This window comes from Cavia porcellus, unplaced genomic scaffold (genome assembly GCF_034190915.1).
Source record: "Cavia porcellus strain 051 isolate PalLab524CR breed Dunkin Hartley unplaced genomic scaffold, mCavPor4.1 scaffold_3, whole genome shotgun sequence".
Lineage (NCBI taxonomy): Eukaryota > Metazoa > Chordata > Mammalia > Rodentia > Caviidae > Cavia > Cavia porcellus.
In genome coordinates, this window is record NW_026947486.1 from 23590966 (window position 1) to 23615128 (window position 24163).

At 35.5% G+C, this 24163-nt stretch overlaps 1 protein-coding gene and 1 pseudogene across 8 annotated transcripts in view; one reads left to right on the forward strand and one right to left on the reverse strand.

Annotated features, from left to right (window-relative positions):
• Positions 1-24163, forward strand: part of LOC100732618 (melanoma-associated antigen D1) — a 119400-nt gene that overhangs the window by 85221 nt on the left and 10016 nt on the right. The window lies entirely within an intron of this gene.
• On the reverse strand, positions 22043-22526 carry LOC111758462 (PEST proteolytic signal-containing nuclear protein-like; annotated as a pseudogene).

Genomic DNA, 24163 nt, shown 5'->3' on the forward strand with positions numbered 1-24163 from the left:
CCTGAGGGTTTCAGGATGCCTGCTACAACAGTAGCTATCAGGTAGAAAGAATGAGAAAGAAGAGAGGACAGAATTAACCTTTTAGTAAAATTAGTCTCTTTTTTGTGGCACTTTCCCCAAAATCTTATCCAGTGCCTTCTACCTATATTCTGTTGAGTACACCTGTGACACTGTCTGCAGCTAGAAGCATTGTAATGAATGCCAAACTTTATTTATAATGAAGAAGAATTAATAGAATTCATGTTGTTGGATATAGCTAGAAAATAAGGAGAAGTTGCAGCTATAGGAGAGAGAATAAAATTAATAGATCAAAATTCCAGAAGTGATAGATACCCATGGGATACAGGTTGAAGAGGTACCATATGACTCACATAGTTTGAATTGCTGGGCATATTATGGTAAGCAAAAACAGACATGTCATCGTTGTCTTCACGGAGCGTCCTCTCTTGTGAAGAAGATAGACCTTAATCTCAGACCCAATTATTTGTGAAGTTGCACTTTGATAGGTTTAGTGGAGGGCAAGTACATTGTGAGGCAAGTATGTAATCTTAGTTACTGAGGAGGCTGAGGCAGGAGAGTTGCTTGAATGCAAGAGTTCAAGACCACCTGGGCAACTTAGTGAACCCTGTGTCTAAAAATAAAAAAAATAGAGATTGACCTAGTCAGGAAAATAAAACAAGAAGAAAATGATGATGGAAATGAAATGAAGACATATTCAGGACTGAATTGCTTCTGGGTGGTTGGGTATGGAGAGATATTCCTGGAGGAGGAAGCAGCATGAACAAATACACTTTTGTTGTTTGTTTTTGCATTTTATTTTATTTCATTTACACTATTTCTATTGTTGTATCTTCAGATTTACTAATCTTTAGCAGTTAATTCCATCCAGTTTGTTTTCATCTTAAATATTAGTGTTTTTATGTCTAGACATATGATTTGAACCTTATATATATCTCATGTCTTTACCTAAGGTGACCATTTTTTTCCTCTAGTTTTTTGGAGACATGGAATATAGTTATAATTTTTAATGTATATCTGTTTAATACAACATCAAGTGTAGGTTTTTGATCAGTTTGTAATAAATTAAATTTTCTTATGATGGGTCACATCTTTATACTGCTATACATTTCTGGTTATTTTTTATTGGGTGCCAGGCATTATGAATTTTACCAAAAATTTGGTAAAGTTTACCTTTTGGTGATAGATATTCTTGCATAAATCTCTCTCAACTTCACTGTTGAAAGCACTTATTTGAAAGCAGTTCTTTTCAGGTCTTGCTTTTAAGCTTTGTTACAGAGGACCCATAGTATAGTTTTGCCTAAAGTTTCTTAGCCCTGACTACTGAGGAAAGGCCCATTTAAACACCCCATGCCACGGGAATTACGAGAATCTTTCTGGCTGATGAGAACAGGCATGTAGTCCTCATACCTGTTTTGAGTTTTTGGAACTTGTTCCTGCTAACTCTTTTGAACTTGTGTCCTCTAATCCTCTCAGGTGAATCTTTACTTAGCCTCTTGTAATTCCCTTTTGTGAATTTACTGATCAGTACTCTGCTGAATACCTAGTGGCAATCCTTCAAACATCTCCAGAGTTCTCCCTGTGTAGCTCTATTTTGGTATTATGTATAAGTACTCTAGTAACTTTGAGCTTTTAGTCCTTCATCTTTGGCACCTCACTCAGGGAATGCTATGGACTACATTATACTTCACTGCTTCAAAAACTGAAACCTTTCAAGCAATAAGGGCTCACTTAGGGTTTTTTTCCCTATCTTTCAAGTGTCACTGTTTTTTATTGCCTGATGTCCAGGTTCTTGAAAGTATCAATGTTACATATTTTTGTGTGTCAAATCCAGTGTTGGTGTCCTGTTCCATGATTCTTTTCTTTTGAACTTGTATGACCTTGTGTCTACTACCAAGGATTAGATAATGCTGTATATACTTGTATTAGTGATATTTGTTGTTGTCAGATGCGAAGAGCCCGAGGACTAGAAATTGAGTTAAAATCAGGTGTTTGAGGAAGAAATTGGACCACAGGATATGTAGTAACATATTCTAAGGGTAGTTCTTCATGACTCTGAACTTGAAAAACTTCTGAGTGTTAAAGCAAGTTGGAAAGACAGATTTACTTCCCTTCTAAAGGAGATACAATATCTAAGGCTTGAGATAGACACAATATTAGTGCACTGCCAGAGACATTCCAAGAGTACAGTAAGTGTTAGGATAATTATGTTCTAGTTTTAGGATAATATACTACATGAGGGTGAAAGTTTCATAGGTTAGGCAGGTTATGTTGTGGATTACATGAGTTGCAGCCCAAATTCAAACGTTGTAAATCACCCCCAAAGGCCATCATGGTGAGAAAATATGTGTGAAGAGCACTGATCAACCTTTAGCTAAGTTTCAAATCTTCTCCATTCATCTGCAGAGACAAACCTTGAGTCTAGTGATCATTGACAATTTTTTAACCAGAGTTTAAATGATACTCATTATTATGAAATAAATAGTGAAGTGCTAGGGATTTTAGCTCAGCAGCTCAAGTTACAGCCTAGCAAGCCTGAGATCATGAGTTCAATCCCTGTACCAAAAATAAGTAAATAAGTACATAGTGAAGAGAAACCATAAAATTATAGTCAGGGTAGTCAAGTCTTTAGTGGGGATTTAGCTCAGTGACATAAGCACCTGCCTGGCAAGTATATTATTCTTTTTACAATATGCAGTGACATTTTAATCTAAAATAATGTTTTATCTTAAAAGCACCATGCCTGACTTAATATGTTTTTTCCTTTCCCATTTTTTATTAGTATATATTTGCAATTGATAATAAATATTCATCTTGGGAATTGGTACATATACATGGCTCATTTTATTCACTTTCACTTCTCCTTCCCCTCCCTGCCCTCTTGTTTCCCCCATTCCCAGGACCTTTTTACATCTCCACAAAGTACCTTCCCTGTCTCCTATCATTAGTCTTTTATTTTGCTCTTTAAATGATTTATGGATTCACTTCAAGAGAAACTATGTGATATTTAACTTTCTGTGTCTAGTTGATGAGGATATAGGTCACTTCCAAGATTTAGCTATTGTAAATTGTGCTGCTATAAACATGGGCACATTTAATCACTGTAATATGATGTCTCTACCTCTTACAAGAAGATACTCAAAAGAGGTATAACTAGGTCAAATGGAATTTCTATTTTGAATCTTGTGAGAATTTCCATACTGATTTCCATAGTGGTTGTATCATTTCTACTAGCAATGTAGTAGCGTTCCTTTTTCTCCACAGTCTCATTAGCGTTTATTTTGTTTTTTGAGTTCTTGGTGATAGCCATTCTTTCTGAAGAAAAGTGTAAAGCCAGTGTACTTTTAGTTTGTATTTGCCTGATGGCCCAAAGAAGATGAACATTTTTTCATGTACTTACTATTTGTATTTCTTATGTGAAGTATCTTTTCATTTTAAGTTCCTATTTTTTATTTAGTCTTTTATTTTGGGAGTCTAATATTTTTTAGTTCTTCATATATTTTAGGTATTAGTCCTCTGTCTGAGGCGTAGCTGACAAATGTGTTTTCCATTCTGTTGGTTTCTTTTCACTGTTGTTTTCTTTGCTGTGTAGCTTTTTAATTTGATTAATACTATTTGTTAATTATTATTAGTATTTGTGTGCAGTTGGAGTTCTGTTCAGGAAGCCCTTGCCTATGACTCTTGTCAAGAATTTTACCTATTTTATTTTACAGCAGATTTAGTTTGTTTTAATATATGTCTGATTTATTTTTTATATGATTTTAGTACAGAGTGAGAGATAGACTAGATTCATTTTTCTGCATATAGATTATCAGTTTTCCCAGCACTGTTCATTAAAGAGACTATATTTTCCTCAGGATATGTCCTTGGGCCTTTTTGTTAAAAATCAGATTACTTAAGGTATCTAGGGTGGTTTCTGCATTCTTTGTTCCATTGGTCGGCATTCTATTTTTGTGCCACACTATGTTGTTTTTCTCACTGCAGTATTCTAGTATAAATTGAAATCTGGGATTGGAATGTTCACTGCTATGCTCTTGTTGCTCAGATCTATCCTAGATCTCTTCTGATTCCATATACGTTTTAGGAGTAGTTTTTTTCGTAGTTCTGTGAAGAATTTTCATAATATTTTGATTGGAACTGCATTAAATCTGTATATTGTCTTTGGTGGTATGGCCATTTTTTAGGATGTCCATTTTGATGATATTGTTTCTGTCTATCCAGGACCAAGTAATATCTATTTTTCAATGTCCTCTTTAGTCTTTTCTCAGAGTACAGTAGTTTTGATTATAGAGGTCTTTAACTTCCTTGGTTAGGATTAATTCCTAGGTATTTAATTTTTTTGAAGCTACCACGAATGGAATTGTTTGCTTGTTTTCTTTCTCAATTGGTACATTCTTGGTATATATGAATGTTACTGATATTTTTGTGTTGATTTTGTATGCGGCCACTTTGATAAATCAGTCTATTAGTTCTAAGAGTCTTCTGGTAGATTTTTTAGTGTCCACTGTGTAAAAGATTATATCATCTGTGAGTAAGGATAGTGTGACTTCTTTCTTTTCTGTTTGTATCCCATTTTTTTCTTTTTCTTTTCCAATTGTTGTAGCTAAAGTTTCAAGTACTACATTGAATAGGAGTAGTGAGAGTGAACATGCTTGTCTTATTTCTAATTGTAGAGGGAGTGCTTTCAGTTTTTCTCCATTTAGTATGATATTGGCTGTGGTTTTGTCATAATTTTGATAATAATGATAAATGATAAATGATTAATGATAAATGATTTTATCATTTTCAGTTATAGTCTTTTTGTACATTTTTCATCAGTTTTATAAAAATCATGAACAGATGTTGGATTTTGTTAAGAGTTTTTTCTACATTTATTGAAGTGGTCTTTTTTTTAAAAAATCTTTGCTTCTATTTATGTGATGTATTATTTTTATTGATTCATTACATTGAACTGTTTTTGCATCCCTGGAATTAGGCCAACTTTGTCATGATGTGTGATGTTTGCATTAATCTGTTGCATTCCATTTGCAAATATTTTTTGAGGGTTTTTGTATCTGTGCTCATTAAGAAAATTGAATTGCAATTTTCTTTTTATATTAATTTTTTTTCCATTTTTGATATCAAGGTAAAGCTAGTTCCAGGAAAGAGTTTGAGAAATATTCCTTTCCTTTCACTTTCATGAAAGAATTTGAGGAAACTTAGTGTTAGATCTTCCCTGAAGTTCTACTAAAATTCTGTGGTAAATTCTTTGGGTCTTGGACTTTTCTTGGTTTATAACATTTTTATTATTTTCTGTTGCATTACTTTTTATTGGTTTATTCATAGTTTTTTTATGTCTTCTTGAGTCAATTTTGGTAATTCATGTGTCTGAGATTTTATCTATTTATTATAGATGTTACAATGTATTAAAATATATGTTTTTGAAACAGTTTCTTCTGGTTCTTGGATTTCATCAGTGTCTGTTGTGTTTTGCCCTTTTCATTTCTAATTGTGTTGATAGGATTCTTTTTTATAAATTTGGGGTTTAGCAATCTATCATTTCAAAGAACAAACTTATTTTTTAATCCTTAATATTGTTTTTTAACCTGAATTTCATTAATTTCTGCTTTGATCTGTACATTTTCTTTCCTTAGCAGTTCCACATTTGGATTGTTAATGTTTTTCATGCATCGTTAGATTATTTGTTTGGGATCATTCTGTTCTTTTAATGTGAGCATTCACTGCTACAGCCTACCTTCTTAGTACTATTTTTATTGTGTCCCACAGGTTTGAGTATGTTATGCTTATATTGTTAGTTCATTCTAGCAACTTATAAATTTCTTCCCTGATTTTTTCTGGAAATGGAATAAATGTATTATTATTCAAGAGTACATCATTTAATCTCCATTTCTTTGTATACTTTTTGATTTTCTTTTGCAAAAAATTATTTCTAGTTTCACTGAGCCATGATCCTATAGTCTGTAAGGGATTATTTCCATCTCTTTGTATTTATTTGAGCATACCTTATGGCCTAAGATATGGGATATTTTGGAAAAAGTTCTTGTATACTGCTCAAAAGAATGTGTATTCAGTTTTTCTTGAGTGAAACACTGTATATATCTGTAGAGTTCATTGTTTCAGTGGTATGGTTTAAGTTTGTTGATCTTTTGTCTGGTTGGTTTATTCGTGAGAGTAAGATATTGAAGACCTTCACTATGATTTATATTGGTGGCTATCTGTTATGTTATGTCCAGTAGTTTTAGTTTTATAAATTCTGGTGAGCCAACCTTTGGTGCATTGCCTGTTGAGTTCTTCCCTGTACCCAGAATGTAGAATATAGTGGCCTTCTTTGTTTCTTCTGAATGATTTTAGCTTGAAGTCCACTTAAAGAATAGAAAAGCTACAACTTCTCGCTTTTGGGCTCCAGTTGCATCCAGTATTGAGTATCCCTTCTGATCCTTTGACTTTTAGTGTATATGTTTCTTTATTGATGAGATGTACCTTTTCAAAATAACATGGTGGATTTTGGTTTTCTGATGTAATTGGTATTTTTTGATTGAGGAGTTAAGACCATTGACATTAAGAATTATTGAAAGATGTTAAAAAAAAATCCTGTCATTGCATTGTTTCTCCAGTGTAGATTCCTTTATTTTTTCCTTGTGTTTATCTACATTCCTTGTTAGATGCATACTTGAGCTGTTTTGTGCTGTTGGCCTTCATGTCTCTGTCTTGGACTCCCTTTAGTATTTTATTTTCTGGGGAGTGGAAAAGATGGCAGATACATAACAGCAGCTACGGAGGCTGAGATAGCCAGCTTAGATTCCAGGAATGTTGTAGTGTGGGAAGCTTTAAGCATGGGGAGATATACCCTGCCACCCCAGAACGAACTAAGCCGAGAGAAAACACTCAGAAATGCAATCTGGGTGCTACAATTGAAACAGCTAAAGTCTCGGTGCTGCCGCTACTAGAACCCGTGGCTTGAATTCCCTGCTGCTGCTGTGCCTGAATCAGCACAATAGGGATAGCCTGCCAGTTTCAACTCACCGGAGATGCGAACGCTCTGAGAGTGGCAATCATTGAACTGAATTGAGAGCAGAACTGGCGGGGAGCTCTGCATCGACCTCCTGTGAGTGAGAGGACCTTTCCATAGACTAGGAGGCTCCAACAGAGGACATTCTGGCACTGGGCATACTGGCCGGAACTGGGCGCTGCAGTGACTTCAGTCACAAATTCCCCTCTCAAGCAGGATTGGTGGGGAGCGCTTGACCTAGGTGATGCCAAGGACTGAGGCCCAATAGGTTAGCCCACACCAGGTCCCTGCACCTGGCTGTGCACCCTAATGCAGTGAAGTCTTCAGCAGGTTGACTGACCTGGAGGGGCAGGCCCATCATAGACTGCCCCAGTCTGTGTCTCCCTAGTACACTGCAGTGGGCAGGAACACCTAGCCATCGTGATTCAAAAAAGCTGTAACTGGCAAAGAAAGAAACTGGGCCTCCTATATACGCCTGTATGGAAGGAACAAAAAATATGAGAAGAGGAGGCAACAAGAAAGGGTCTTCAGTCCCCAATCTTGAGAACACTGATCCAGCAAAGGTAAATGCAAAGGAGAATGAGGACAGAAAACATGCAATATCAGGCCTGGCACCAATAGACATAAAGTGCTATCTCCAGAGCCTCATAGACGAGTTCAAAAGTGAAGTATTTAACCAAGTAAAGCAAAACATAAGTAGAATAGTTAAAGAAATGCTAAGCACCTCCCAAGAAAAAACAGGTGGTGGAATGGAAGAACAGAAAAAAAGGGGAGAATTGTTTGATTGGAGAAAATAGAGAAAACATAGCATACATGAAGCAGGTTCGAAGAGATTACCAGGAAAGTAAAACCACTATTGAAAGCTGGCATAACAGCTTGAAAGAAACTAAGGCTAGATTATCTGAACTGGAGGACAGATTTGTAATGTGGGAGCATGAAAGGAAGAACTTCTTAAAAATAGCAAGGAAACAAGGAGTAACAATACAAAGGCTAGAAGACAACAAGAGGATCTATAACTTAAGAATTAAGAATGTGAGAGAAGAAGCAGGGGTACAAACAAATGAACTGCAAAGGCTATTCACAGAAATACTGAGGGAAAACTTCCCAAACATAGGAAAAGGGAATGCTGCTCAGATGTATGAGGCATATAGAGCTCAAGCCACCTACAATCGAAACAGAGCTACACCCAGGCATATAATAATCAAGATTCCACAAATCCAACATAAGAATAGAATATTAAAAGCTGTCAGAGACAAGAAACAGATCACTTACAAGGGAACATCCATCGGAATTACAGCAGACTTCTCAGCACAAACCATAAAATCTCGAAGAGTATGGGGCAAAATAATCCACGCCTTGAAAAACAGTAACCTCCAGCCAAGATTGATATATCCTGCACAATTGTCCCTAGAAATTAATGGAGAAACAAGATGCTTCCAAGATAAAGAGAAACTAGGGGGTTTTGCAACCACCAATCCAACTCTACGGAGAATACTGCAGGACATTCTAAAGAGAGGAAAGTACCAGGATTGTAGAAACAATGGCAGAGAAGCCACAATGTATGGAGCAGAAAGTGAAATGAAAAAGACAACTAATGAGAGAAAAAGAGCACAACAGAAACGAGGCAAAGAAGGTTGAATATAATTTCTAATATAGATGGCCTAAATACACTAACTTAAGGGAAATAAGAGAGAATCACAGAGTAGATCAAGAGTTAGGTTCCACCAAGATGCTCTTTATAGGCAATATAATTAGCCTGAAGAAGGATATATAGACCAAAATTAAATATGAGAAAATGGAACTCCAAGTGATAGGTAACCAGAGAGTAATTGGGATAACTGGGCCTGTATTTATGGATAGGTTGAACAGACAGGCTTTAATAAATGAAGAAATATAACTAGAAATCCACCCCAGGAGTGAGACAGTTTGTAAACACTTAGGTAAATAGCAGGTTGCCCCCCCAATAGTTCATTCTGGGAGAATAAGGGGTAGGAATAGTCTTTAAAAAAAAAACCAGCAGAAGATATAGCTAATAGTGTATCAGGAATTAAAACCCTCATTACTCATACCACTCTGCTTGGTTGGAACTTATGCCATCCTAGTTTGTATACAAGCACTGGATCTGAAGGCACAGACAGCTGTCCCAAAGATATCAGGACATAGCACAGTGGTCATCTTTAGTTTCCTATTAACTCAATCAGGATCCCTATATGACTTATACTGTTGTATCATGACTGATCTTAGTTAAATCTGACTTGTTTGAATACTACTTATTATTTATATTTTATTCAAAACTGTTAGGTTGCTGGTATCAAGTTAAGTATAGACAACTAATATACTGAAAATGACAATGATTCACCACGATATCCATTCTGATTTGATTACTACCTGTTTTTGTAACTCTACACTATCTACAAAGTTGTATATCTGTTAATTCTGTTATGTACTGATATGTTCAATTATACTTTATCTGATGATATAGCCAATTTGGTTGATGATAACAAGAAACAGCACAGTAACCGTGGTAGAACTCCTGATACAGCAGTTTTATATGTCTATAGGATTATGTTTAGTTTTACGTGTTTATAGGATTATGTTTAGTTCTATCCTGCTTTGTTCTGTTTCTATAATATAGAAAGGATAGAAATACATGTTAAGACTCATGCTTGCATAAAACCTATTAACAGTTTATGACAACTGATCTTATGACACATGATGAACAAATACTTTGAAGGCAAGAAAGGCAGTACCCAGTGCTGATACCAGAGTGTTATGATGTGAAATCCAGCAATATAATTAATCTTTGTTCAGAAGGATTTTAATCTTAATAAGTTTTCTTAGTTCTCAACATAAATGAAGATATGGCTAAATGCGTACATGTCTAAGTGTATAGGATTGATAGTCATATTACTTAGTTTTTGTTGGATAGTTGAACAGAATGGTTTGCAGTCTCCCCAGTTGAATTCCCATTTATATGCTCCACTTTTGTATTTTGAACAATTATTTGTGGGGGGACAATATGTATACATCAACTAGTGATTTATTACTGTTTATTTGTTTTCTTTGAAAGTATGTACTATTTCTGCCCGCTTTCTATTCTGTTTTATCTTTCTCTAAATAAAAAAAAAGTTTTATTTTCTATAGTGCTGGTTTTAGTGGTCGTAAATTTCTTTAGTGTTTTTTTTGTAATGGAAAGTCTTTGTTTCTTCATCAGAATTGAAGGATTACTTTTGTAAGATATATAAGTCTGAGTTAATAACTGTTTTCTTTTAGGACTTGAAGCGCTTTACTCCAATCTCAGATTTGAAAGTTTGTGATGAGCAATCAGTTACTCTGATAGGCTTGTATTTATAGGTTACTTACTGTTTTTTGGCTAACGGCTTTCAGTATTAGTTTTTCATGCTGAATTGTGGGAATTTTGATGTGCTATGGAGAGGTTCTTTTAGTTTTGGCTATTTGTGGCTCTGTATGCCTTATTTACCTGAAAATTATTCTTCCCCCCAGATTTGGAAAAATTTCTGCTATCTCTCATTTATTTACTTCCATAAGTCTTAGCTTGTTTTCTTTCCTTCTTTGTTTCTTTGTTTCTTTCTTTCTTTCTTTTTTTCTTTCTTTCTTGTTTCTTTGTTTTCAATTAGCTATTGGGTCCAGCTTGCATGATATCTTATTTTTAGGGTATCTCTGAGTACATGATAGACTATAGCAACCTTGTCTTCAAATTCTGACACTCCTCATTTTGATTGTAGCTGCTATACATACTTTAAATTTTTTACATATTGGATTTCCACTTGATGCATTCTTTAAATTATTAATTTGTTACCCAAATGATCATTCATATCTTATATTGTCTTAATTTAATCAGGTTATTGTTTGTGGCTTCATTAGCGCTCTGGGCATTTTATTAACTCCTTTATCTGGTAACTTAAATCCTGTCTAAACTCATTAAACTTGGTATGAATTTGTTTATTTATTTGTTCTTTGATCTCTTCACACATTTTAACCATTTGGTTTTTGAGTTGTTTGCTTGTGACTGACTCCATTTTAATGTCCCTGAGGTCAGTTTTGGGGGATATAAAGGTTTTCAGAGGGAATTTGTTACCTTGTTTTGTGTTCCTTTTTTGCTTTCATGCTAAGAGTTGAAGCTCAATTAGAGTAGCAAAACTCTGTTCTTACTGTATAGATTGCTTTGGTTAGTGTGTAAGTGCCTGTGATGTGACCTTACCTTTGCTTATATTTTTGTGTTTATGCAACTCTTCAACACATTCAACGTAGTAGTATCAGTCCTGGTTACTGCATTGCAAGGAGAAAACATCTGTTGGTTATATTAGCATCTAAGGAACCAACTGTGTATCAATCATATAATTTAAAACTTGTTTTGGCGCCTGGGTATATAGCTTAGTGGCACAGTACCTGCCTGGCAAGTGCAAGGTCCCAAGTTCGATTCCCTGTACAAAAAACAAAACAAAAACTTATTCTTAATAATTTCACACTTTTTCCCCATTACTCAGGAAAACAACTGATAAATGCTGATGACAAGTAGTGTAGGATGTACAGGGTGAGGGAAGGAATAGAAAGAACATAGTTCAGAAGGGAAGAAGAAGACAGAGATAATAGCAATAAAAGTAAGAGAAGAGGACTTTGATTATATTACTTTCAGATCTGGAACAGAAATTGGATAGGGAATTTGAGACATTATCTGTTGGTTATCTGTTGGGGTGGTGAAAATGAAGAAGAGAGAGAGAAGTATATTAGGGGAAGCTGTTAGAGAGTTGGAACCAGTGAGAGGAAGCTTGTGTTTGGATTCTCTGTACACAATTTCTGTTGGGAGTTAGCCTAATATGATCATGAAAGATACTATCTAAACTAAAATTAATCAATACTTACTCTGTTTCATATATATAGGCCATGCATATGTGTCTGAAAAAGATAAAAGGAAAAAGCAAAGAAAAGAGAGATATTAAACCACACAAAAAGACCTGGAAGTGTCCTTTGCAGATGGACTGCTGAGCTTGCTCTTCAGTTTGTCTGCAGGCAGAAGTCTGTTAGGTTTAGGCTTCCCTCCTGTGGTTGTGACTAGCTGGGTAATCTTGTCTGTATCATATGATCAGACATCTTCAGGTGTTTTTGGCAGGGAATAGGGAGTGACTGGGACTGATCAAGCACTTAGTTCTCTAATGATCTCTGAGGGGTAGGGGGATCTTTTTCAACCCCTGACTTCTGTTCTTAGAGATTCGTGCAACCATTTATGCCTGTTCTTCCATGCTGCTCCAGGAGAGTAAAATATGCAACTGCCTAGCTATCATTATTTCCTATCCATGCTTCTTACAGATTCTTCATCCAATCTGCAATTCAGTGACACAGAGCTCAGTGGAGGAGAGCCTTTCTACTTGGACCTCAGCAGAGCCAGTGGGAGGGGGATTAAATGAGCTCTTAGCTGAGCAGTTTTTAGCAAGCAATGGAGTGAATACTGCTACAGCACTGAGCTCTGTGACATTTGGGGGGCTGGCCAGTATGTGGGATATTCCATGGGCATAAAGCTTGGTGGTGTTTGGTGTGGTAGAAGTGTGCCAACTCTAGCACTGCTCCTTTTCTGTTGCCAGATCACACCCATTCCAGCTACTCCACATCCCTGTCTCTTTTCCTGGTTCCTATCCAGAGCCAATCCCTTGCTTTTTCTATCCCAAAGACTCATCAGTCCTGTCAATCACCAGCCTTTGATTGATTTCCTGGGCGGAGCTTTCATTAGTTTCTAATATGAAGGTTTTCTCTCCTGTGAGTATTTTGGTTACTGTGCTCCATTTCCCAGTGTGAAAGAGATATGACAGGTGAGTAAATGCAGAGAGTCCTCAGCTGAGTTGGAATCACTGCCAACTTCTTTCCTCATGGGTTTTGATACTTTTGCAAGATGGCATATTTGCTGGAGCTGAGCTGTCAAGCAGTGTTGGGATTGAGAAACAACCCAGCTTTTTTCTTCCAACACCCCTGATACTAGATATAGAACCTTCAAGTTGCCTTCCTGTGTCTAGGTTTTTGGTTTGCCCCCATTTGTAAATATCTGCAGATCTTGGTGCATACCCTCTGGAGTATCCTGTGAGTGCTCCCATCTGTAATCTACCATGATGAAGTCCTCCTAAATAATATATTTAAAAGATACTTGTAGGAGCAAATAGGAGAAAAATGTTCAGATCCTAGAGCTTGTTGAAGAGTTGAACATAAAAACCATAATCTTTAAGGTGAAAAACCTATAAACTGGGCTTCCTCAAAATTCAGAATTTTGCTTTGCAAAATATTCTGCTAAGATGATGAAAAGTCAAGCTATAAATTCTCAAAAAATATTTGCAAGACACATACCAAAGACTCACATGTAGTATATAAACTCTCAAAACTCAGCCTTTAAAAAGCAAGAAAGAAGACAAACGATCCAATTAGAAAATTAGCAATGAACATGAAGAGGCATTTCATCAAAGAGGATACATGAATGGCAAATAATCAAATCCAGAGATTTTCAACACCATTAAATCTCAGGAAAATTTTGCAAATTGAAACCATGGTAAATTGTCACTGCATAGCTATGGCTAAAAATTACTAACAACAGAGTCTGACAAGGATTTGGAGAAATTAGATTGTTCACATATTGCTGATAGAATGTAAAATGGTATATCCACTCTGGGAAAGTTTAATAGTTTCTTATAAAGTAAACATTCACTTACATTAAGATCTAGCATTTGCACTCCTGAACATTTATCCCAGAGAAATGAAAATTTACATACTAACAGCATACACACATAAAATTCACACACATAAAATTACTTTCAGAAAACAAAACCTCTTATACATACATGTTTATAGCAGCTTTCTTTACAACAGCCTTAAACTGGAAATGACCCAGATATTTTTTAGTGGGTAATGGTTAAACTAAAGGCAGCACGTATATATCATGGAATTATTACTCAGCAATAAAAAGAAACTATTGAAACACAACATATCTTCAACATATCTCAGAAACATTCTGGGTGTAAAAAAGCTAATCTCAAATTGTGACATACTGCATGATTCTATTTTTATTATCTCAAAAAGATAAAGTAATGGAAAACATTTAGTAGCTGCTGGTGACTAGATTTGGTGGAAATAGGGAGGTACATGAGACTTTCATTTTGAACGTAACAAAATTTATGTGTTATTTTAGGAAAGACATTTTTCTCAGTCATTTCTCTCTTCATCTTGACCTTAGATGATATTTCACATTATTTAGGTCAAGAAAAGAATATGTAGGAGAGGGATGTTACTTTATAAAACAGTAAAATAGACCAAAATGAATAGTTTATTTGACTTAATGTAAACTTTAATGTAAAAGAACAACTTATTAGGCATATGCACAGGTTTTTTTTTTTCTGTAGTTACTATGTATTAAAAGGGTTTAGCAAGTAACTACCTCCAATAAAATAGTCTGAAGCTGCCTCCAAATTTAATGTTGTAGGAATTTTGAAGAAAATCATTGTATCTGTTTTTAACCCATGACTATTCTTTCAAAAACATGTTTGACTGTTACATTAAAAAAATAGTCCAACCTCTTTTACTGCACCCAGAAGTACTCAGCAGCTAATGGGATTGTTGGCCACCTTTCACTCCCACCCAGAAGACCTCAGGAGCCATTGGGATTTTCGACCACCCTTTACCTGCATCTGAAATACCTCAGCAGCAGACAGAATCATTGGTTCCCCTGTCCTTGCACCTGAAAGACCTCAGCAGCTGATGGGATGGTCGGCCACTCAGCAGCCAGTGGGATCATCTACCACACTTTCCCCATCCAAAAGACCTCTTCTGTCTACTAACCTTCAGCAACCCCTTCCACCACCTGCAGTACTCTGGTGGGCTGGTGGGAGCCTTGGCAACCCCTCCCCTCACAGAGAAGACTTCAGTGGGCCAGCAACAGTGTGGTGAGTTTCCTCCTCAAATAGTCGACCTCAGTGGATCAACAGGAGCCACAATGACTCCTCCCTGCAGCTGTAGGACTTTTGGAATCCTAGCAAGAGTGTGGGTGAGTCCTTCCATACATAGAACCCAGAGTGGTTTGGTGAGAACACTGATGAGGCCTCACCCAACCCAGAGGAACACAAAAAGGCCGACAAGATCCCCAGTGACATAGTAGGGTCCTGGGTGAGGTGCACACTATAGACAGGTGGATTTCATGGTCTGGAACAACCTAAAGCCACAGTAACAATAGGACTTAAGAGTTGTATTATAACCAGTGCTCCTAGGCTAGTTAGTCCACAAAGAATATGAGACTCACCCAACAGACTGTATGCAAGGAATTTGGGTGAATGTCCCCTCCTCTGCATTGTAGGACCACGCAGTTTGGCAGATGTCATCCACACAGTAGGACCCTAAAACAATGGAAAGTTGAGACTGGTGGGATTGAAAAAAACAAAATATTAACCGAAAAGGTAAAAATGACAAAATGAAAGAGCAAAGTGTAATCTCAAATGCCCAGTCCATCAGAAACAAGTACAGGAGATATAGAAATAGAAGACATTTGAAGTCATACACCTGAAGTTTCTGAAAAGATAGCAAGTGATATAAAGAAACAAATCTATAAGGCTATAGAACAAATTAGATTAGAAATAATCTCTCAGCAACTTTAATAAAGAGGTTGCTCAAATTAAAACAAAGTACAGGAGCCTAAGAAAATGAGGGAAACCTTGAGTGAACAATAAAGGAAAGAAAAAAAGTATGAAACAAATTCGGGGACATATCCAGGAAATTAAAAATTCCATTGGAAGCTGGCAAAACCACTTGAATGAAACAGAAGATAGACTTTCAGACTTTGAAGACAGAATCACAGCTAGTAGTTGTGAAAGGAAAGAACTTTTAAAAATAAGGGACATAAAATAACAATACAATAGCTTCAAGATAATGCAAAGAAAAACAATACAAGAATGACAGGTGTCAATCAAAATGCAGTAGTCAATGCCAAATGACAGTAAAAAAACATTGTAGAAATTATAGCAGAAAATTTCCCAAACATGGTAAAAGACTCTTATATACAGATAAGTGAAGCATATAGAATTCTAAACAGCCATGAGTAAAGAAAATCTACAACCAGACATATAATAATCAAGATCCCAGAAATTCAGTGTAAAAACAATATCAAAAGCTGTTAGAGAAAAAACACAATTCATCTATCAGGGAAAGCCCATTAGAATCATGGCAAACTTCACAAAATCCCTGAAGTCAAGACAAGCTTGGAGTGAAGTATTTCCAGCCCTGAAAGAAAACAGCTTTCAACCCAAATTGATGTACCCTGAAAAACTTTATTTGAAAGTTAATGGAGAAATGAGACACTTCCATGACAAAGAACAGCTGAAGAAATTCACATCTACCAAATCAACCATAGAAGGGGTACTGAGAGACATACTAAAGAGAGACAAATTGACCATAATTCCAAGAACAACATCAGAAAGAAACCAATAGGACAAGCAGTTAAGTAAGGGAGAAAAGCAGGAAAGCACCAACAGGAAAGACATGGTAAAATTAAGACAGTATATATCAGTTATAACCATCAATGTAAATGGCCTCAACTCACCAATTTAAAGAAATAAGTTGACATAATGGATCAAGAAACAGGATCCCACAATATGCTATATACAAAAAACACATCTGACTTGAAAGGAAACTCATAGACTGAAAGTCAAAAGGATAGAAAACAATATTCTATGGGACAGGAACCCATAGAAAAACAGAGGTAGCTACTCTGTTTGCAGAGAATGTGAACTTCAAAAATAATCAAATGAGATAAATGTGATCACTACATACGTTAGGGCATAAATTAAAGAGGAAGAGCTACAATCATAAATATATATGTACCAAATAAGAGCACCCAACTATATAAGACAAACAAAAACAGACATTAAAAACCAAATGTGCAATAAGACAGTTATAATGAGAATTAGTGCCATATTGTCACAAAGAGATAAACTAAACAAAAAATACGCAAAGAACAGAACTAAATTAAAGCTTTAAACAAATGGACTTAACAGATGTTTATAGTTTTCCGGCCAACAGCATCAGAACAGACATTCCTCTCAGCTGCACATAGGACACTCTCTAAAATAGATCATACATTAGCCCACAGAACATGCTTAATTAATTGTAAAGGGATTGAAATTATTCCATGCATAATATCTGGCCATAGTACACTGAAATTGGAAATTAATGACAAAAGAATATGCAAAACCTACATAAACAAAAGGAAATTAATGCCCTTCTGAACAAACAATGGGTTACAGACAAAGAAGAAATTAAATAAAATCTACAGTTGAATGAAAATACAAATACAACATACCAAAACCTGGGGGACAAAATGAAAGTGGTCCTAAGAGGGAATATATAGCAATAAATTGTCATATCAAGAAAACAGAACTCAAACAACCCAATACTACATCTCAAGCTTCTGGAAAAAGAAGAGGAAGTCAAACCCAAAGTTCATATAGAACAGAGGAAATTGTAAAGATCAGAGCAGAAATTAATGCAATTGAGATTCAATACAAAGAATTAATGAATCAAAGAGCTGGTTTTTACATTATCAAGAAAAAGAAAGAAGAAACTCAAATTCATGCAATAAGAAATAAATAGGGTGAAATTACTACAGATCCTGTGGAAATTCAGAAGATGATGAATACATACTTTTGAAAACCTTAACTCACGTAGGCTGAAAAACACAGGAAATGGACAGATTCCTAATTATAATTATAAAAGTTGAATCAACAAGATAGGAAAATTTTGAATAATCCAATATCAGTTACTGAAATTGAAAACATAATTAAAAACTTACCAACAAAGAAAAGCTTAGGTCTTCACTGCTGAATTCTACAAGAAATTTGGAAAAGATTTAGTGTCAATACCTCTCAAACTATTTAATGAAATTAAAAATGAAGCAATTCTCCCTTCTCATTCCTGGAGGCAAGTATAACTGATACCAAAACCAGAGAAAGATTCAACCAAAAGGCATAGGCCAATCACCCTTATGGACATCAATGCAAAAATTATCAAAAAAAAATGCTAGCAAATAGAATGTAGCATATCATCAAGAAGATTACAAATCGGGGCTGGGGATTTAGCTCAGCGGCATAAGCGCCTGCCTTGCAAAAGCAGGCAGTCGTGAGTTCGATCCCTGGTACCGATAAAAAACGAAAAAGACCAAAAAAAAAAAAAAAAAAAAAAAAAGAAAGAAGATTACAAATCATGACCAAGGAATGTCTATCTCAGGAATGCAGGGTTGGTTCAACATACACAGATCATTAAGTGTAATACCCCACTTCAACAGAGCCAAAGACAAGAATCACATGATTATCTCAATAGCTTTAGAAAAAGCTTTTGATAAAATTCAGGACTCATTCCTGATTAAAACCCAATGGAAAATCAGAATAGGTGGTCTTTACTGCAATCTCATAAAAATCTTCTGTGACAAACCAACAGCCAGCTTCATATTAAATGGACAGAAACTGGAATCTTTTACTCTAAAGTCAGGAAGAAGACAAGATGTCCACTCACCACTCCTATTCAGTGTAATCCTGGAAACATTAGCCAGACCAACTAGACAAGAGAGATACATAAAAGCAATAAGGATAGGAAAGGAAGAAGTTAAATTATTGCTATTTGCAAATGACATGATACTCTACATAGAAGACGCCAAAAACTCCATCAAAAACTTCTAGATTTAATAAGCAAATTCAGCAATGTAGCTGAATACAAAATCAGCACTCAAAATCCAATAGTATTCCTGTACACAAACAACAAACTCACTGTGAGAGAAATTATGGAAATAACACCTTTCACTATAGCATCCAAAAAAATGAAATACTTAGGAATCAACCTAACAAAGGACGTGAAATACCTATATATTGCAAACTACGATACTCTTAAAAAGAAGGTTCAAAAAGATGGTAGAAAATGGAAAGATTTCCCTTGCTCTTGGTTAGGAAGAACCAACATGGTAAAAATGGCCATATTCCCAAATCTGGTACACAGATTTAATGCAATCCTGATGAAACTACTATTAATTAGCATACCTTACAGACCTAAAGAAAACATTCCTAAAATACATTGTAACAAGAAGAGACCTAGAATAGCAAAGGGAGTCCTGGGCAACAAAAACAATGCAGGAGGCTTCACAATTTCTGACTTGAAATTATACTTCAAAGCTACTGTGATACCATCAGCATGGTACTGGCAACAAAACAGATCTGAGGACCAATGGAACAGTTTAGAAGGTGCACACATAAATACAAGGATAATCAGCCACCTTATCTTTTACAAATGGCCTAAATGTGTTTACTGGGAGAAAGATAGCCTCTTTAAAAATAATGCTGGGAAAATTGGCTTTTCATGTAGCAAAGACCAAAACAACCCATGTCTATCAGCATGCACTAAACAAACTCAAAATGGAGAAAAGATCTAAATATTAACATAGAAACACTAAATCTATGGAAGACAATGCAGGAAGAAATCTTGAAGACATGGGGTAGTCAAAAGTTCATAAGCAAAATGCAAACCTCACAGGAAGTACTTCAAAAAGCAACAACTGGGATTTCATCTTATTAGAAAGTTTTTGCAGGTCAAAAGAAATCACCAACAGAGTGAAGAGAAAACCCATAGAATGGGAAAGAATTTTAGCCAGCTGTCTCTCAGACAAAGGACTTATATCTAGAACATACAAATAATTGCAAAACATCAGGGCCCCTCAAATTCAAAGACCCAATCCAAAAATGGTCTTCTGAGATGAAGAAATACGAATTCCAAATAAATACATGAAGAAATGTTCAAAGTCACTGGTCATTCAAGAAATGTAAATTAAAACAACATTGAGATTGCATCTCAAGCCAAAAAGAATGGATGCCATCAAGACAACTAATAATAAATGTTGGCAATGCTGTGGAGAAAAAGGGATATTTTCCACAGTTGTTGGGAGTGTAGACTGGTAAAAGCACTGTGGGGATCAGTGTATAGATTCCTCGAAAATACAGCATTGGAAATCCCATTTAATCCAAGGTCTCCCCCTTCTGGACATTTTTCCAGAAAAATTGAAAATGTCATACCATGGTGATATGTGCACCCATGTTTATCACAGAATAATTTGTAGTAGCTAAATCTTGGAAACAGCCCACATGCCCATCAACCATGGAATGGATATAAAAAGATGTGTTTTTATGTAATGGGATATTAGTTATAAAGAAAGATAATCTTGAGGCTTTTTTGGGCAAATCGAGGTAACTTGAGGTCATACTCAAAAGTGAAATAAATTAATCTCACATTTATAAGTACCATTTTATCTCCCTCATGTAAAAAAATACAAAACTGAAAGAGTAATAAGGTCTAAAATGTGCAGTAGATGTGGAAATGGAAAGAACAACTGGGAGGGGAAAAGGAGAAAAGAAAGAAGGGAAAAGATTATATGTATATGTATAAAATACATGTATATACATATAATCATTTGCATATATGTAGGTATTTACAAAATAGATAACTATACTACTGATCTGCTAGTTCATCAAAAGAATGATTTGTACTTTCATTGTTTGATTGTTTGATCATTTTTTGTGCCCAAAATCTTGTAACCTGAATAACTATTTCTAAGATAACAATATGCAGTATACTAACTGGTGTTAACTTCCTATTTTTTGGAAAATCTGTATTGTTTCTTTCCTTTTTTCTGTTTTGAATTTTAAAATAAAAGTCCATATACGATAGAAAAACACAAAACAAATAACCTATGATATACAAATCTAATAGTATATGTAATGAGCAATTTCATAAAATATGTTTGAAGATGCATTTTCTTTATTTTCAGTACCAACAATACATTTTTGAGAGGCCATTAGTTACTATGTATGTACTTATAATATACCATCTAATTGTTCTAATAAGAAATCCCACAGTGAGTTCAATTCAAATTGTATTTACAACTTAGTAACATAAGTGCTTAGAGTTACAGAAAATGCAACTTACTGTTTTCCATCTTTGTACAGTGTTAAATTTTTTTGGTGTTTATACTTTTAAAAATATAAACCCAGCCACATACTTAAGCATTATGTACATATAAGTTTTTGGTAGTATTTTGTGTTTTTAAAACTACTGCTTCCTTAGGCATTTATACCTATAGGAACTAGCTAATAAACAAAAACCATGAGAAACACATTTAAAATACTCATTTACTATGGTAGCAAATGGCTGTTCTTTTAAGACTAATAGCATTTAGGTGAAGTGGCCTATTTCAAATCTCAATACATCATATACATTTTTTTAAAAATTTTTGTAAAACAGCTAAGCATCTGTGTGATAGCAGTGCAATACCTAATATGTAATGACTTGGAACAAAATAAATGCCCATAAGAAAAAAATAACTATTTTAGTTTTATCTAATTTTACTTTCAGTCAATAGTCCAGCAACATTTTCCTTTCAATATAATACTCCCTCCCCCTTTCACTGTAAGGCTATTCTTGAAAACTAGATAGGCATTAATTTGGGAGTAACTGCTTGCTGTTTTAAATAGACAGTAACTTCCTCTTATGTGTTAATACTTGTGTCTAAATAATATACAATTCTTTAAAAGATACCATTTCTGATTTATCTGTAACCTTTGGAAACTAATTACATGAAACTACAAAATTAGCAAATGTCTTCAAATCTATATTTGAAATATAAATTTCCTCTAATTTCAAACTCTCATTAGTGTACCATTCAATCTTTTAAAAAAGAGAGAAAGCAAGCATCTCCAAAATAACTCTTATACCATTCTTTAAAAAGAAATTGTTTGAGCTGGGTATGGTAGTGCGCTCCTATAATCCCAGCACTCAGGAGGCTGAGGCAGGAGCATTATTGCAAATTCGAGACCAGCCTGAGTTACAAAGTGAGCCTACAGTCAGGTTGAACTGCATTGCGAGACTTTGTCTCAAAAACACAAAAAGAAGGAAATTGTTTCTCTTTACCCACGTAGATCCCAATTCAAAACATGTCATTTAATTGTCTTGGTCATTGACATTTCTAAGATGAGAGTTTTGTATTTCATTCCCATAGCTTTTGTTTGTCAAATAACCCGTGCTTTCCTTTATTGAAAGAGTTTGTTCTTGGCTGATGTTGGTGTAACCCTTCTAATAGTCTGTATCTTCATCTTTGCTTCTGAAGGCATTTCCTCTGGTTCACTGCCTTCATTTTCATTACAAGGTGCTGCTAATGAAAGAGCTTTTAGAGCAAGACTTGGAACAGTTTCTTTAGGCTTACTTGATAAAAGTTTGATGGATATAGCAGATGCTTTCTTTGTTGTCTAACTACCAGTGGCAAATCCAAACTTGGAGATCTTTATAGGCTTTGTTGAGAGGTCTGCAGCTGCTTATTCAGCTGATCCCTTCTCAGCACTGTAATTAAACCTTTGCCCTGCATTACTCTAAAGGTTCCAGCTTGCTGGGGCTTCTCAGGCTTTTCTCCTGACTTTCCATCCATCATGTTTCAGGTGGTGGCTTCCCCTCACGTGGGAGTTTAAAAGGGAAAATCTTCAAGGTGATATAGTGGTTTTATATCTTGTGATTAGAGAGACCTTAAAGTGACATAGAACTGTATATGCACATTGTATCAATGTCATTATCATACATTAGATTTTGTATTGCAGTTGCATAGATACAACTATTAGAAGGTATATCATTGTAATTTCATGTGCATCTCTATTTCAAAATTAAAAGATTTCTAAAACTTTAAAAGTAGTATAATTAATGAAATTTTGCTAAAAGCAGCTGGGAACCAGCACTGTTTTCAAAATCATGCCATACATATTAGCTTGTTGGATGTTATTGCTGCTAACACTAAACACTAGACATTGAATGCCAGCCTTGTTACCAGTATGGTGCCTAGAAATTCCATTTTCTTGTGATTGTTGCTCCTACCACAACCGTGGGAGCGAATTCCATCATCACTGTTTTTTTTTTTTGTGTGTGTGTGTGTGGTAGTAGTGCGGTTTTTGTCGTTGTTTTGTTTTTGTTTTTTTGTTTGTTTGTTTGTTGGGATTCTTTATCATTGTTGTTATTTGAAGTGAGGTCTCACTGTAGTTCAGACTGGCCTTGAACTCACTACGTAGCTCAAGCTGACCTCAAATTCACAGCAATCCTCCTGTTTCAGCCTCCCAAGTGCTGGGATTACATTCATGTGTCACTGTCCATATGGATTTTTTAATCCCTCCTTTCAAAGTGTTCGGTTGGAGTTATGACTGCAGTGAAAAGGTCGACTCATCAGATCTGGAGTGTTCAAGCCCTGTGCATTCCAAAAATAAATGTCTTTTACAAAAAAATATTGGCTCTTGGGAGATAATATGTAAAACCTTAGAATATTCTGTTTTTGTTTGCCTGGGACCTGTGTTAACAGTATGGTTTATGGTGGGAGGGCCACATCTAAAGTCTTAGTTTTGACTCTGGATGGTATGGAGACTAAAAAACTAAGGTCAACTTTGCAGATTCTCCATGCCTGTCCAAGTGACTCCTAACAAAATTCCTGGGCACCAAAGCTTGGGTGAACAACTCTAATTGATTATACTTCTTACATCTTTACTGTTGTTATTATTGCTTGTTTTGTTCTTTCTTTCTCTAGACAGGGTCTGTTTGTATGGTCCAGGGTAGCCTTGAACTCACTATGTAGCCCAGGCTGGCCTGGAACTCATGGCCGTCATCTTGCCTTGGCCTCCCAAGTGTGTAGATTGCAAGATGTGTTCCACTGTTTCCAGCTCTGTGTGTTTGCATACATCATTGATAGGAATTACCTCAGGCCATAAAACTCCTTCAGGGAAGAAAACAGGGAATTCATGCCTTCTATGTTCTGTACTCTGCTTATATACCATCTCCTTGTTCATTTAATCTGTATTCCTTCATCATAATACACCATGTCGTGTCTGTAACACATTTTCTCAGTTCTGTGAGTCCTTCCAGTGAATCCCTGGCTCCAAGAATAATCTTTGGGAGCTTGCCTTGCTGGTAAATCCTACATCACATTCTCACCACTGCTGATGCCATGTGAAGAAATTAATATATGACCTTTGTGGCATTTACAGTTGGCACTATTGCATAATATAAGCTAAATATGCTATAAATTAACTTACT